Raw genomic sequence first — 16,818 nt, 5'->3', positions numbered from 1 at the left:
AAATTACTGTGGTCATAGGAGAGCTTGATTTAGCTCAGCTGAAGATGCGCTTTCAGTAAAAAAATTATAAAACAGTTGTTAGAAGATCCACTATAAACAAGAACTATAAACAAGATCCACTATAAACAAGAACTTGCAGACAGAACAAGCAGAAGGATCAGCAGTTCCAAACTTGAGATCACAGAAATCCAATCTGAAAGAGACCATTGATATAGGGATGTTTAAGCAATTAAAGAGACAAAAGGGAAATATAGAAGCCACAATGAAAGAATAATACTACTGATAAGGAATGGGAGTAATGTTGATAATAAAACATGTTTGAATTCATGTTCAGATTTCAGAATAAGTAGACTGGGGAACCTGGGTGGCTCAATCAGTTAAATGTGTGCCTTCAGCTCTGATCATGATCTTGGAGGCTTGGGACTGAGCCCCATGTTGAGCCCTGTGTCGGGCTCTGTGGCTCAGTGAGGAGTCTGCTTGTCCCTCTTCCTCTCCCTCTGCTCCCCCTGCCCCTGGTCATCCTTGCTCTCTCTCTCTCTCTCTCAAAAAAAAAAAAAAAAAGATTTAAACTGGGGAAAAATAGGTTGCCACCACTCAACCAACAAAACAATAAGAACCCAACAACATCCTCTGAAACTCCACCCCACCCCCAACCAAAAAACAAAACCAAAAAGTCATAAAAAAAAAAAAGTCCAAAAGCCAGAACTTGGAAAGAGAAAATGGGAGGCGTACATCTTGTCCTGGCATATTTCAACCCACTGAAATTTAGCATGGTTTATGTACTCTTGTAAAATATGCTAGCTAGCATTAGGATTATCCTGAGGATAGGAATGTAGACACTGAGCTTGGTTGCCTAGGACACCAAAGTAATCTTTCTGTTATAAAGACATGTACTGGAAAGAACTGGAAATGCTGGGCCAGCATGCAGGGTTCCGGTAAGCAGCCCCATAAGAGCATGCAGTAGGAGAGAGTGAATGGAGAATCTGAGTGAAGTCATGAGATTGGAAAAAAGTTATTTATTTATTTATTTTTATTTATTTATTTTAGTGTGTTGTTTTTTAAAAAAATTATACAGTTGTTCAATTCAAGCATACATGGTAGAGAACTTGGTATTGGACATGTCTAGTGAATCAGTGTTAGCTTTGCCTCCTCTTTCCTGCTCAGGTTCCACAGTAGTATTGCTAGAGACAGTAGAATCTACTCCCTTGTTAGTAACCTGAGCTTGGTTGGGATTATTTTGGTTGTAGAAAAAAGCCAAAAGTGGGGAAGGGGGAAAAAAAAAATCCAAACCTGTTATTATTTGAGATGATTTGATGGCAGACATGGGAGATCCATGAGAATCTATAGGCAAAATATTAGAAATAATGAGAATTTAAAAGGGTCACTGGGAACAAGATTTATATACAAAATCAGCAGTAAAAAAACTTAGAAAATTTAATTAAAAATACTATTTATAATAACAGCAGCAACAACAAAAAAACTGTGAACCCTTAGAAATAACTATAATAAGAGAGTACAAAACTATTATGGAAAAATCAAAAACAATTTCTTAAAAGACATAAAATAAGACCAAAGTAATTGGAGACAAAATACTATATTCATGGATAGAAAGACTTGGTAGCATAAAATATGTCAGTTTTTTGGTCTAAATTAAATTAAAGTTAATTCAACTTCAATGAAAATTCCCAAGACAGTTTTTCATGGAACTTGACAAAATGGATCTAAAAATTCAAACAAAAGAGGGAAGTCCAAAAATTTCCAAAAAATTCTTAAATCATGATGATAATAAGAGGTTTGCCCTACCAAATTAAAAAAGAATTTGTACAAAGCTATATAGTAATTTAAAAATGTGATACTGGCATAAGGATAGAAGAAATCTACCAATGAAACGGAAGAGAGTGTAGAAACAGACTCATGTATATTAGGAATTTGGCCTATATCTGATAGCATTATGAAGCAGCAGTGAAAGAATGGACGATTTAATAAATTGGATTTGGACAGTAAACCATGAAAACAGATAAAATGGGATTCTTACCTCACAAACACACAACTCTAGCTGGATTAAAATATAAATGTTGAATTTAAAACTTTAAGATTTTAATGAGAAAATACAGGAAAATATCTTTATAATCTCAGTGTTTGGAAACTTATTGAACAAGACAAAATAGGAAAAAAGTAAAAAGTTTGATAAATTTGGGGCACCTGGGTGGCTCGGCGGGTTAAAGCCTCTGCCTTCGGCTCAGGACATGATCCCAGAATCCTGGGATCAAACGCCACGTCAGGCTCTCTGCCCAGCAGGGATCCTGCTTCCTCCTCTCTCTCTGCCTGCCTCTCTGCCTATTTGTGATCTCTCTCTGTCAAATAAATAAATAAAATCTTAAAAAAATTTTTGATAAATTTGATTGTATGAAAATGAGAGAAATTCACAACAAATATAGCTAATAAAGAATGCACAGAAGATACAAAAAGTCTTGAAAATAAATAATAAGGATATAGGCAATAAAACAGGAAATTTATAGAAAGGAAAATTGAGTGGATGATGATGACATGAAAGGAATCTAACTTTGTTAGTAATCAGGTGAATGCAAAATAAAATAAATAATTTCACATCATCAGATTGATAAAATGCAAAGTCTGGTAGTAGTAGGTGATGGCTAAAATGTGGAGAAATAGAAGCTGTTTAACAGTGCGGATGGCAATGTAAATTCATACACCAATTTCTAGGCAAATGTTACAGTATCTATTGTAGTTAAAGAGATACAAGCCTTTGACTTAAGCAATTTCACCTCTACTCATGTATTCTAGAGAAACTTTGGTGTTTATATGTAAGGAAGTTCACTGCAGGCCACTTTGGAATAGTGGAAATGGAGAATCAGTCTAATCATCCCTAAGTAAAATAAGGTTTTTGAAGGTTGCCTGGATGGCTTTGTTTTTAGAGCGTGTGACTTTTGCTCTTGGGATTATGAGTTCAAACCCCACATTGGGCATAGAGTTTACTTAGGTAAAAAAGAATGAACCGGATCTCCTATGTCAAAATGGTTCTAACTCAAAAAAAAAAAAAAAAAAGGTGAAAAAATAAGCTTTAAAATGATATCACAATGACATATTAATTATTTTTTCCAATTGTTGGTTATGACCCATCCATAAGTTGTGAAATCCATTTAGGTCACTGCCACAATTACAAAATAAAATTAGAATAGGAAGAAAATATCAGAATGTGCTACAAGTAGTTGAGTAGGAAGTATTTCCATGACAGTGTTGTTTCAGATTCTGTAACACATGTTCACATACAGGTATGTATGGATACATATACACATGTGTACATGTGCATGTGTATCAAAATGCAAAACACATTTCTTATACTGAGTATGTTAGAAAAGTCCAAAAGCCACTGTTTTATATACATTAAAATGCAAAACGGTACTATATGTTTACAGATTTCATATATGTGTGGGGGTGATAAATACTAGTGAGGATAGTGGTTATCACTGGAATGGGCAGGAAGAGGAAGACATGGGGTCTGGGTGTGAAGATTTTGCTCCATCTACATTGATGCAAGTTTCATTCACATTGTTGCAAATGGCAAGATTTCCTTCTTACTCTTTTGAATAATATTCCATATATATATGTATACATATATATATACACACATATATATATATATATGTAAAAAAAGATTTTACTTATTTGAGAGAAAGAGTGAGAGATCATGAGCAGGTAGGAGGCATAGAGGGAGAAGCAGCCTCCCCACTAGGAAGAGAGCCCCACATGAGGCTCAGTCCCAGGACCCTGGAATCATGAACTGAGGTGAAGGCAGACACTAAACCAACTGAGCCACCCAGGTGCCTCATAAAATATATTTTTATGAATTGGTGGATGCCTTTCACTTCTTGTTCGTGCCTAATTTCTCTGGCTAGGACTTCCAGGGCTATGTTGAATATGAATGGTGTGAGTGGGCACCTTGACTTTCTCCTGAACTTAGAGAAAAAACTTCCAGCCTCTCGCTGTTGAGGGTGATATAGGCAGTGGGCTTGTCGTTTATGACCTTTATTATGTTGAGACAGTTTTCTTCTGTAGCCAGTTTATTGAGAGTTTTTATCATGAAAGTATGTTATATTTTGGCAAATGCTTTTTCTGTATTGAGATGATTATATGCTTTTTATCCTTCATTATTTTAATATGATGTATCACATTAATTGATTTGTGTATGCTGAACCATCCTTGCATCCCAGGGATAAATCCCGCTTTCATGTTGTTGAATCCTTTAGTTGCATATTTGGACTGCATGTAAATGTTCTTATTTTCAAGAACCAAATTTAAGATAAAATGGCTGTCAGTAATTGAACTGAAATCAATTAAAGCAAAAATTACCTAAAAATTATTGCATCATTTTATTTTTATTTTCCCTGTCACATGTTTATTGCATTGTATCACTTATGCTCCATTTTCCTTGCTATTTGTTCCATTGACTATTGCCCAAAGTTGGTACTCACATCTCCTTAGCAGGGCTGCCCTCCTAGTAAGATCTACTGACTGTTTTTCTTTTTTCCCCAGTAAAAACTTACCTGCTCTATGTTCGAATCTTATAACAGGAATGTCACCCAGCTGTCCTTGTTAAAAAAAAAAAAAAAAATCAGTGAGATAAACTTTTCTGGGGCTCATATGCTATAGCCCTATTGGGTTCCCAAAGGCTGCACCACTGATAGTCTGGGAACAGGGGCAGTGGGGCTTGTGTTTAGGGACAAGTGAGGGGTGGTCGTGACTGGGCAGGCTTGGTCAGGGTTTGGAGACTATGAGCAGTTTACCACTTCCAGCTTCAAACCCAAGTCAAATTCCTCATCCTTTCTGGGGTGGTTAGTCCTCTCTCTCCAAGGTCATCACTCGAGAGATTCGCTCCTTCAGTCCTATTTGGGAAGCTCTCCCTTTACACGGCAACATTTTGGGGTCCAGGAAGAGAGATCTTGCTGTAAATCCAGATGCCATGAGGCCCTGAGGCGTTATAACTCTGTTTTTCTTTTTTTCCAGTGCAGTTCGCTGTGTAGCTAATTCTCATTGGTTATGCTGAGGTGAGGATTCTTTGGGATTTTGGAAGAAAATATCCTCACATTTTCCATTCCTTTCTTCCCAGAGACAGTTTGCTGGCAGAGTAATGGCCACCTCTCTCGGCAGCCAGATGAGAAACAGAGCTTAAGGCAGAGGCGAGAACAATGCCTATGTGGCCAGCACCATTCCTTGGTCTTTTTTTTTTTTTTAAGTCTAGGAAAATGCAAAACTTAAAAAGGACCTAATCTCCGCCCTTTGGGAAGAGAAGACTGTGGCTGACATGTCAGATGCCACGTTCGTCTTTCCTCCTGGGACATGGATGCTCGCTATCCACATCACAAGCCCTGGCCTGGGTGTCTGATGGGGGAGGCGGCACATTCGAGTGCTCTGAGGCGCAGTGCCCTGCCTCCTCCTCGCCAAAGACAGACTCACCTAGGCCCTGGCCCCAGGGATCTCTGAGAAGTGCCCCTATTGTGGTGACAGCCCCATCTTCCAGTTTGCGGCCACCCAGCACACAGGTGTTATGCCCCTAGCCATGGTCTCCAAATCATTCCTTGGTGCTGCTTCCCGCTGAAGTCAACACTGATGCCAGAGGGACAGTCCTCCCCTCACAGGGCTTCTGAAGGCCATTAACCCATGCTGCCTCACACGGGATCTCTCACTTTCCATTGTGCTTAAGGAATTGCTCTAAGTTTTGAAGAAAACAATAAAGATGGTATGTGTACACTATTACAATAAAAAGGCATACAATGTTCCAGAAAACCAACAATGAAAACCTCCTGTCTCTCAGGCCACCCACCCCAAGCCCTGCTTCCCAGAGGTAACCACTCATAATTGTGGCTTTGTTTTTTTTTTTAATGTAGTTTTTATATTATTTTATTTTATCATGGTTTAACGAGTGAACTAGTCCTACAAGGCTTGTTATTAAAACAGCAGTACAAGTTTCTTTTTGAGATGATGAAAATGATCTAAAATTAGAATGTGGTGATGGTTGCACAACTCTGTAAATACCCTGAAACCCATTGAATTGTGTGCTTTCAGTGGAAGAACTTCACAGCATGTTAATCATATCTCAATAAAGCTGTTAAGAAAAAGAAGGACAATAAATACTTCCAACAAAAGCAGTCTCCTGACCGCCCGTGCCCCCCAGCTTTCCCCACTTCACAGAGGCAACCGCTTTCAATTAGTATGATCTTTTCCTCCACATTTCTAAACAAATTTGCTTGTGAGGCTCTTTCTCGATTGTTCGGTTTTAGTCATTTACTATTGACTTCATGTTAAAAAAAAATATGAGGTTTTAACCTTCTTTCATATACCTACCCTGGCCCTCTGCTATATCAAATGCACACTTCCCATCCCCCATCTTTCTAGTGCAGTGTTTTTAATATTTTGGTTAGCTCAGTGTTCTGTGTTTACATTAGTATGAGAACAAACACTCCGTTGGCAGCCGCTCAGTTGTGTGACATGGAGGAAGACTTTCCAGGGTTTCACTGATTCTTAGTTTGTCAGCCTCCTATTTACCTCCTCCCTCACTCCTGCTTCCAGTTCCTGGTATCACAGATTTCCAGATCTTTTGCGGTATCCATAGTGTAAATTGTTGTGGGACTCTCTCTATGTTATGGTTTTAGAATACAGTTATTATTAATTTTTTTTTTGAGAGGATCTGTAGGTCATTTATCATGCATCCATCTGCTGTCCAATTTCTGAAATTTTGTTGCGGTTTTCTCATCACCCATTCCCTTGTATTAAAATCAAATTTATTGAGATACAATTAATATCCCTACAACTCCTCCATTTAAGGTGTACGGTTCAATAGGTTTAGTATATTCACAGAGTTGTGCATCCATCATTTCAACTTATTTTACACTTCAATTAATTTTTTGTATGTGTTTATGCCTTAAAACTTTTCTTTCTTTCTTTCTTTCTTTCTTTTACTGTATCTGTAGTGGCATTTCAGGAGCTAGTAAATGCTAACACATGTATTCAATGTGTCATATTTCATCAGAGCTTCTACTTAATATCTACTTACACTTGATTTATTAAATTTAGACATTATTTAATGGCAATAATAGATGAAGGTTGAAGTCGTGATATAGTACTATTTTTAGTTCCTTCATTAACTATCCTTATAATTTTAAAGACTTTGGTCACCTTTTTATTTCTTGTTATATCAACTAGACAGCATCTTCTCTCTCTCTCTCTTTAAAATTTATTTATTTATTGAAATAGAGATAGAGAGAAAGAGAGCATGTGACTGGGGGGAGGGGCAGAAGGAGAAGGAGAGAGAGAATTTTAAGCAGACTCCCCACTGAGCACAGAGCCTGAGAAGGGGCTTGATCTCTAGACCCTGAGATCATGATCTCAGTCTAAAGTAAGAGACACTCAACTGACTGAGCCACCCAGGCACCCACTGACTTCTCTTCTTTTTCATATACATCTCTCTTTCACTTATATCTCCTTCACCTAAATCTCTTGTCATCCGTAATTTTCCCTCTGCATTTTTAAAGCTAATACAGTCATAACTATAGCCAGTATTAATTTTTTATGCTTTGCCTATATATTGATCCAAAAATAAAATCAATAATAAAAATTTTTTATATTATAAATATGTACATACTTTCATTGCATTTGCAACTAGAGCTTTTTTTTTTTTTTTTTTTGCTCAGTTTTAATTTTTTCCTGGAATTTTCAACTGACTTTCTTTTCTTCTTGCATTGTCTTCCTGAGTTACAAGTTTCAGTTTTTCTAATTAACCAAGAATGGTATCATATCTAGAATCCACCTTTCTCCTTGATTTTCATTCTCTGAGGGGCCACTGCTCTCTTGTTCCAATCTAGACTGATTCCTTTCTCACTGTGCTGAATAATTTTTATCCTGGATCCTTAACCATCCTGGTTGACTCTCATTTCCAGGATCATGTGGATCTTCTCTTGTTTTACTTTCTTTTTTTTTTTTTTTCTTTCTTCTTCTTCCTTTTTTTTTTTTTTTTCTGGAGCACATCCTCAAGTATATTAATAAAAACGTGGTGGGGCGCCTGGGTGGCTCAGTGGGTTAAGCCTCTGCCTTCCCCTCAGGTCATGATCTCAGGGTCCTAGGATCTAGCTCCACATTGGGCTCTCTGCTCAGCAGGGAGCCTGCTTCCTCCTTTCTCTCTGCCTGCCTCTCTGCCTACTTGTGATTTCTCTCTGTGTGTGTCAAATAAATAAAAATCTAAAAAAAAAATAGGTGGTAAAGTTTTCTTTCCCTGAAGGTCTCAAAATATCTTAATTTTATAATTCAGTGATAGATTGGCAGGGTATATAATTCTATGTTGAAATTAAATTTTTCTCAGAAATCTGAAGGCTTTGTTCCAGTGTTTTCTAAAATCCCATATCTCTGATGTACTTTCTTTTTCTTTCTTTCTTTTTTTTTTTGACAGAGAAATCACACTGAGCCACCCAGGCGCCCTCTGATGTACTTTCTGATCCTGTTCCACTGTAGACAATTTTATTTTTCCTTTCTGGAGCTCTTAGGATTATTATTTTTTTTCTTGGGGGTTTTGAAATTTCATAACATGTATCTTTGTCTCTTTTCCTCTCTTTCCTTTTTTGCAGTGCATTTAGTTGACCCTTCAATCTAAAGATTCTTCAATTCTGGGATATTGGGGTACCCTTGAACTCTGGGGGACTGGAGTACTATTTTAAAAATACTTCTTCAGGGGTGCTTGGTTGGCTCGGTTGATTAGGCAGCTGCCTTTGGCTCAGGTTGTGATCTCAGGGTCCTGAGATTGAGCCCCATATTAGGCTCCTTGCTCAGTAGGAAGTCAGCTTCTCCCTCTGCCTCTCTCTCTTGCTCATGCTCTCTCTCTCTCTCTCAAACAAATAAATAAAAATTTTAAAAAATAATTCTTCATCTGGAATATTAGGGTACTATTTTAAAAATAATTCCACCCCTTCTCTGTTTTCTATACTCTCCCTTTTTCACCCTGGGACTTGCATAGGTCAGATGGATTGATTCTCTATGTCTTTTGTCTTTTTTTCTTTTATTTAACATTTTCCTTTACTTTTATTCTCTTTGCTAGGAAATTTTCTTAACTTTATTTTTCAATCATTCTAATGATTTTTAAATTTCTTCTTCCCTTTATACAGGGTATTTTTTATTTTATGTGATGCTGTCACAAATCTCCCTGAGGATCCTAATCAGAGATTTTCTTGTCTCTGAATTACCCATTTTTTAATGTTTATATTGGCCTTTCTCTTTCACAGTGTAGGTAGATTTCTCTCTCTCTCTCTATTTTAAAGATTTTATTTATTTACTCATGAGAGACAGTGAGAGAGAGAGGGAGGCAGAGGCAGAGGCAGAGGGAGAAGAAGTTTCCCCATGAGCAGGGAGTCCAATGAGGGACTTGATTTCAGGGACTTGATTTCACTCTTAAGAGGGAAAACCCCTCTGTTTTGTTTGTCTGGAGTAGAGAGAGGGTGATTAGAGAATACCGTTCTGCTAGGAGTTCTGTACAAGGTAGGGGACCACTCTTCTGTATACAGACTTTCTATTAATCTCCTCGTTTTCAACCCTTCATCTTACTCCCATTCTCTAACACCTGGCATTTCTGGGTCAGGAGCCTCTCTGGGAATATTCAGGGTAGGGGTCTCCCTCTTCAGCTGTGGCCCCTCCAGGAGTCCTGTAGGCTGTAGCATCCTTCTTCCTGTTTCATGCCTTACCAGTTCATTATGTATTATTTTCTGTCTTTCAGAAATAATATATTGTCCAATGGTGTGACATGATCAGTGTTGTGTTTTAGAGGCATAACTCTGGAGCCCCTGCTTGGAAGGCCAAAGTCAGGGAACCTGAGAGCAAAGTAGGGGATGGTTGCACCGTGTATCAGGGAATGGATGATGGCTCCTGAAGTTAGAAGGGAAATGGGACTACAATGGAAGAGGTTATTATTTATTCCAGGGGCAAAAATCAACAGAACTTGGTCACTAAATAGATGTGGCAGCAAGGAGGTAGGGTGGCTGAGCCACTGGTGTTCAAGATAAGCATGCTTTGGAGGTGGGAGAGAAAGAGGTTGTACCCTGAAGGCGACTGTACAATATCCAGGTAGTCATGTCCCAGGAGTTGTTGAAAGGATGGATCTGGAATGCTGGGGAGACATCTGTGTTGGCGGTACAGAGTTAGGAGTCATTAATTCATAAGGAAAATTGAAATCATGGAATGGATATGAAGAGAATATGTGGTAAGAAAGCCAATGTCAGAGTCTGGGGAAGCATCATAATTTGTGAGGACTGTGCCTAAAAAGTTGGTGGATGACATCCTTGAGAAGCGGTGGAGGGGTGTGAGGTAGAGGGAAAAGTGAGGAAGATTCCAGTAATACCTCTGGGCAGCTTTTGGTGTGTGGGACCGGGGCTGTGAGGGAGGTGGCCTCAGGGAAGATCCGGGTCTCCAAAGGGCAGGGGGAGGAGGCCAGTGGTGAAGCAGAACTCAAGAGAGATTTTCCCAGAAATGAGGACTCCAGGGGGAACAGAAGAAAGGGAGGATAACATTTAGAAGTGTTTTGGTGGAAAGAGGCCACTTGACTGAGAGTTCAGTGACCGAGGGCACCACAGCGTGGGGCAGGGGTGGGATAAGGGAGGGTTGGGAACCATTCCAAATTGGCCTCTGTTCTCTGAGCTATTTCCAGCCTCTAGTCTGCTCAGGTGGCTGCCTGTTGCTACCTTTATAGAGCTGCAGCGTGGAACCGGAGTCCTTAAAGTGCTGATGTGTAGAACCACTCTGTACATCTACATTTACATAGTTGGCTTCCCCCTGACCCCAGGACAGATGTAGAAACAGTAAGTGTGGCCAGCCAAAGTAAGCAGAGAGCCTTACAAATCTAAATCTTCTTTCTGTTTTAACTGGAACGTCAGGACCAGCTTCACTCCTTCAGTCTGTTCCAGTCCAAAGGAAAATGGGCCATCTCTCATCTCACATTTTTGAGCAGAGTGTGACACCTGCATGCCACATGCCTGACTGGCTAGGCTGGACTACCACATGTCCCTGTGCCCGGTCACTCCTGAGGAGGCCTCCTTCCAGACTCCATGCAGGTGTCTTGATTGGTTTGAGGGTCTTTTGGACTTCTCACAACAGCCCATCTAGTAGATATTATATTGGTTTTGTTTGCAACTAGAAAAAAAGGAAAATTAGGATCCCATAAATACTAAGTGGGAGAAGTAGAATTTATCTTATTAAACTTTTATTATGAAATATTTCAGACAAACAGGAACATTCCAAGCATACCATAAGATAGCTCTATAAGACTTTAACCTTAAGCCATCTCAGCATCAGATTTTTTTTAAAAAAGATTTTATTTATTTGACAGATAGAGATCACAAGTAGGCAGAGGCAGGGAGAGAGAGAGAGAGGAGGAAGCAGGCTCCCTGCCAAGCAGAGAGCCTGACATGGGGCTTGATCCCAGGACCCCGGGATCATGACCTGAGCTGAAGGCAGAGGTTTTAACCCACTGAGCCACCCAGGCACCTTCGGCATCAGATTTTTATTTTTATTTTTTATTTTATCTTTTTAAAAGATTTTATTTATTTACTTAACAGAGAGAGAGAGAGAGATCACAAGTAGGTGGAGAGAGAGAGGGGGAAGCAGGCTCCCTGCTGAGCAGAGAGCCCAAGGTGGGGCTTGATCCCAGGACCCTGAGATCATGAGCTGAAGGCAGAGGCTTAACCCACTGAACCACCAGGCACCCCAGTGACATCAGTTTTTTTTTTTTTTTTTAATTATTTTTTTTTTTTTTAAGATTTTATTTTATTTATTTGAGAGAGAGAGACAGTGAGAGAGAGCATGAGCGAGGAGAAGGTCAGAGGGAGAAGCAGACTCCCCGTGGAGCTGGGAGCCTGATGTGGGACTCGATCCCGGGACTCCAGGATCACGCCCTGAGCCAGAGGCAGTCGTTTAACCAACTGCGCCACCCAGGCGTCCCTGACATCAGATTTTTAAAAGAAAATATGAACAAATCCAGTTGAAGCTCTCTGTGTCTCCCTTGCTGATCTTTTTTCTTCTCCCTCTCTTTAGAGATAAGTACTATTTGAAGTTGGTGTTTATTATTACCTTGTAAATATTTATATTTTTATTATATATACTATATTAAAATAATCCATGGTATTACAAGTGTTTCAAGAATGGTATCAAATTTTTTTTTTTTCTTTCTGGATTCTACTGGAGTGCTTTTAATATATCCATTGAAGATTATAGGTGGTTAATTTCAGCTTTCATTGAGCAATCAGCTATTGTCAGATATGACATGAAGGGAGCACAGGCTCTGAAAGTTCAGTGTTTCACAATTCCCTTCCAGCCCTGTTAAGTCAGAGTTCTAACTCCTTACCTCCCTAATTTTGATGTTTAAGTCAATTTCCTAGTTCCTTAGATAATATTACAGGCTTTATTATTGGTAGCTTTTCTTGCTCAACCATTTCTTGCCAAACCATTCAGTGTAATGAATAAAACATGAACAACATTTTCCACAGTGCAGAGGTGGGTGTGGAAAGTGGGGGGAAATGTGGATCAACTCAGAAGTCAGGGGACATAGGAGTATCAGAATCATCTCAACAGTGTTTGCAATAGTCTCAAGGCTCTTGTTTTTTTATTTAATTTTTAAATGAAAAAAATTTTTTATTTAAGTAATCTTTACACCCAGCTTGGGGCTCGAACTCCCAACCCTGAGATCAAGAGTCGCATGCTCTTCTGCCTGAGCCAGCCTGGTGCTCCTCAGGGTTCTTTATACTCCTATTTCTTCTTGATGAGTTTCTTCCATCTGGCAGAAAGAACTCTTCTAATATTGAATCCTCCAGGAAGTGGAATGTTTGAGTTTTATTGAAGGTTTTTTCTCATGTTTTGTCTGATTTTCCATGAATCAAAGAAAATGAAATTAAAAAATCACAGCCATCCTCCTCAGTGATGAGCTCTTCAGCTTCTAGAACAGTGATGTACAGTGTTTTCTGTAGAATTCCAGAATGTCCAGAATTTTCTGCAGTGTTGGAAATGTTCTGTATCTATGCTGCCCAGTACAGTAGCTAGCAGTCAGTAGTCACATGTAGCCATTGAGCACTTGAAAGTAGCTAGTGTGATGAAGAACTGAATTTTAAATTTTCTTTCATTTTTAAAAATAATTTCTTATTTCTCTCTGTCACTTCACAAAAATAATTTAAATTAGAATAGCCCCATGGGTCTAATGATTACTGTACTAGACAGTAAAGTTCTAGATGATTTAGACCAATATGTGTTGGGAGAGTTTCAACCAGTCTTAATAAATCAAATGAGTTCACATTACATTGCAATTGATTTATTTGCTCTTTCGTTTCTGAAATCTGAAGTTAATACAAGACATTGGATAGTTTGGAAACTATTGCACAGACTGTTGTTTCTTCAAGCACTTCTGTTAATCTGTCATTCGTAGTCAGCATATCTTTGTGATTTTGTTGCTGTTCATATGCACCATGTATCGGTGGCACATCTGCCTGCAGCCCTCACTGGCCCTTGCCTCTTAGCTCATTCAGCCCACGTCATTCTCCAGCGTCACTGAGGCTGACTCGGTTCTTAGTTTCCCTCCATTCTGGCATAGCCTGACTCTGGGAGATGGGCAAGACTGGAGACCAGGACTGGGCCTACTTCCAGTCTTGGTTTTGGACCCTGTACAATCAGCTTTCATTTCTTTAACTTTTATTTTGAAATAATTTTAGATTTACAGAAATGTTCCAAATAGTACAATGGTGCAAAGAATCCTGGAGTGTGTTGGTTACCCAGATTCCCATGCGTTCATGTGGTTAATACTTTACCACTTTTGTTGTATTCTCTCCTCCCCTTCTATATGCCTGTGTCTATGTCTATATCTGTATCTGTATTTATATCTATTATCTTTCTCTCTGTACATCTACATATCTTTATAGGTGTGTATATCTATCTTTTTTTTTTTTTTAAGATTTTACTTATTTATTTGAGAGAGAGAGCAGAGTGAGAGAGAAAGAGAGAGCACAAGTGGGGGCTGCGGAAGGGGCAGAGGGAGAGGGAGAAGCTGACTCCCTGGCAATCAGGGAGCCTGACTCAGGGCTCCATCCCAGGACTTTGGGATCATGACTGGAGCCAAAGGCAGATGCTCAACTGACTGCTACCCAGGTGCCCCAGGAAGATTTTTTAAAAAAAATCTACATTCAATGTGAGGCTCAAACTCACAACTCTGAGGTCAAGAGTCACTTGCTCTACCAGCTGAGCCAGCCAGGCCCACCTAGGGAAGATATTTAAGTTAATCAATCAATCTATCTATCATCTTTAATTTATTTTTATTGTACATCTATGTTCCAGTGTTATCTTGAACTTGTACTTTTTTGGTGTGCCAATCCTGGAATTAGTCATTTTTTTAAGGACCAGCCTTCATTTTGATGATCACATGTTTGCTGAGTGAACAGGAGACAAAAGCCAACATAAGAAGCTGGGACCCGAAAAGGCAACTTAGAGTATGAATGAACTAGAAAATACTCTGACTTACAGTTAGTAATAGCAAGGAAGATCTTGCTTTTCCCTGTTGGGTTAAGGGAGAAAATTTTTTCTTGAAAATTCTTAACCACAGGCTGGCACTAACTCAAGTTTGTAACCCAAATTTACACTACCTGCATGACTCTAAATACCTTTAGGTTAGCATTTATTTTAAAACAGTTCTGGATTGGCAATGATTCCAGATTTTTAGAAGAAGCAAACATAAATTTTCTTTGGAGAAATGCAATCACAACACAAACCTCAGAGTTTTCCATGAATAAAGTTCTGAGGAATGTGGGCTCAGAGTCAAAGTCAAAAAGCATTTAAGGAGACAAGGCACTATATGCAAAAGTCAGCAGGAACAACAAACCACAGAATGAGGCCAGCAAAGCTTTTAGATATGGGAATTATTGGATACAAAATAAAAATTAAGCATGTTTAATATATTTAAAGAAAGTAAAGTGATTCAAAATTTAAGGTACAGTGCCTATTAAAGATAAACAGGCATATCTGAAAGCCAACCAAAAATAACTTCTAATAGAAAACAAACATAAAAACTGAAATTAAAAAAACCTCAACTGATGATTTAAATATATTAAACATGCTTAATTTATATTTATGGAAAACATAGAGCCACCCCACTGATTCCTTTCTGCGAGCCATTCAAATCAGTCAGAATGTGAACATCTGTGTCCTTCAGTAGGTGAATGGATAAACATCCAGGGAATGGAGTATTACTCAGCAAGAAAAAGATGAGCTATCAAACAATGAAAAGACTTGGAAGAAACTTAAATGTGTATTGTAAAGTGAAAGAAGCCAATCTAAAAAGTCTACACAGTACATGATTCCAGCTCTAAGGTATTCTGGAAAAGCAAGACTATGGAGACCATAAAAATATCAGAGGTTTCTGGGAGTCCAAGAGGAGAGAGGAGGTGGAAGGAAGAGGTGAAGCACAAGGGATTTTTAGGGTCTCAGAACTATTCTGCATGATACTGGATGAGACGGAGTGCATACATGTGCATTTGCAACCCAAAGAACGGCCTCTGATGTAAACTATAGACTTTAGTGTCAGTTATAACAAATGTACCATACTAAAGCAAGATGTTCATAATCAGGAGAACTGTGTACGGAGAAGAGGGGATGTAGGGGAATTCTCCACGTTATCTGTGACTTTTCCTGTAAACCTAAAACTATTCTTAAAAAATAAAATCTATTCATTCAAAAAAAAAAAAAGGGAGAAAAGGAACACTACCAGTAGTTCAGACTGAAGCAAGCCGAGGTGAGGAGATCTTCTTACCCTGGACGGAACAAAGCCCTTTCAGGCAGTTGTGAAATCTCAGTACATAAATCTACAAATAAACAGCTGCTTCAGTGACTGATATATTAATGGGGATCACAACAGCTTGACTGCTGATTCTGGATTCTTGCTGTTTCCTCACTGAGCCACGACAAAACTGTTGGGTCTCACTCTATGCATTTGTAGAAGGGCAGGGAGTCTCGTCCTGAGAGAGGACATTTGATAAACAAACGAGGCAAATTGGAGCTGATCCTTCTGGTGACTGCCAGTGCTGGCGCCTTTTTTTCCTTCTGGCACCTGCCCTAAGTTCCTGGCATCTAACTCTTATTTTTCCTCCCAGGCCAACTGCAAAAAAGGGACTTGACCTCAGCTGACATAGAATGTGGAAGAATGTGTATGCATTGAAAAGCAATCCAGGGAGCTGACGAAGTTAATGAATTTTTATAGGAATTCATTCAATACCACCCAGTGAGAGACCATGCTTTGAATATTTGCTCAAAGGCAATGGGGAAATGAGGACTTGCTTATCACCTCTGGTTCTTGAAAGAAAACATTGTCTCAGATACAGCTTCCATTTCTATTGTTGATTTGCTTAAACATTGGATGTGTGGAGATTCTTCACTGACGTGTTTGTCCATTTAACTAGCATTGGTTAACTACCGTATGACAGACACCAAATGTATAGAATTGACCAGAGAGGCTACACCAATTTATGTTTGCTGGAGTGCCCGAGTGTGGGGTGAGAGATCCCTTTTTCTTTTTCCTCCTTACTCTCGCCTTGGCAACTCCTGCCCTTCCATTTTTCTCTACCCTTTTCTTGCTTTTTCCTGGGAGTTGAGACCTATCTGATGGGTAAGATTATTAGAACCTTCCAATCACAGACAGTGCTACTAAGGGGCACAGTCATTATTAATTTGAAATACTTTTCTTGTGTTCTCTTTTCTTGAATCCATCTGAAATCTGTTTTTCTTTGCAGCAGAGAT

Source organism: Neovison vison, chromosome 8, assembly GCF_020171115.1.
Source record: "Neovison vison isolate M4711 chromosome 8, ASM_NN_V1, whole genome shotgun sequence".
NCBI lineage: Eukaryota > Metazoa > Chordata > Mammalia > Carnivora > Mustelidae > Neogale > Neogale vison.
This window is presented reverse-complemented; position numbering follows the sequence as displayed.